Source organism: Sinocyclocheilus anshuiensis, unplaced genomic scaffold (genome assembly GCF_001515605.1).
Source record: "Sinocyclocheilus anshuiensis isolate Anshui unplaced genomic scaffold, SAMN03320099.WGS_v1.1 C31766733, whole genome shotgun sequence".
NCBI classification, from domain to species: domain Eukaryota; kingdom Metazoa; phylum Chordata; class Actinopteri; order Cypriniformes; family Cyprinidae; genus Sinocyclocheilus; species Sinocyclocheilus anshuiensis.
In genome coordinates, this window is record NW_015603890.1 from 1 (window position 1) to 497 (window position 497).

At 53.5% G+C, this 497-nt stretch overlaps 1 long non-coding RNA gene across 1 annotated transcript; it reads left to right on the forward strand.

The window, feature by feature from the left end:
- On the forward strand, positions 1-484 carry LOC107682168 (uncharacterized). The gene is made up of 3 exons (XR_001633392.1): positions 1-32; positions 106-312; positions 407-484. It is a non-coding gene; the product is annotated as an uncharacterized LOC107682168 (long non-coding RNA).
- Positions 485-497: the final 13 nt, after the last annotated feature.

The following is a 497-nucleotide window of genomic DNA, read 5'->3' on the forward strand; positions in this document are numbered from 1 at the left end:
CTCCATACGCCTGCGGATCAGGAATACCAGAGGTGCAGAAGCAAAGCTAAGAGAACTTTCTGCAATGGAGCTGTTAAATAAGTGAGTGTGTGTGTGTCGTTCCAGATAAAGACGATCCTGAGTGGCTTCATCATCCGCGGGTATCTGGGCAAGTGGACGCTGCTCATAAAGACGGTGACGCTGGTGCTGGCCGTGTCGTCTGGCCTCAGTCTGGGGAAGGAAGGGCCTCTCGTGCACGTCGCCTGCTGCTGCGGAAACCTGTTCTGCAGCCTCTTCTCCAAATACAGCAAGAACGAGGGCAAACGCAGAGAGGTGCACACATCTGCATGCTGGAGGAGACGTGACTGATGTAAGACAGAAGTCAAAGGAAAATGCTGAAATCCTCTCCTGCATTCGTTTGTTTCAGGTTTTGTCGGCAGCTGCGGCCGCAGGAGTGTCTGTTGCGTTCGGAGCTCCAATCGGAGGAGTTCTGTTCAGTCTGGAGGAGGTGCAAACAC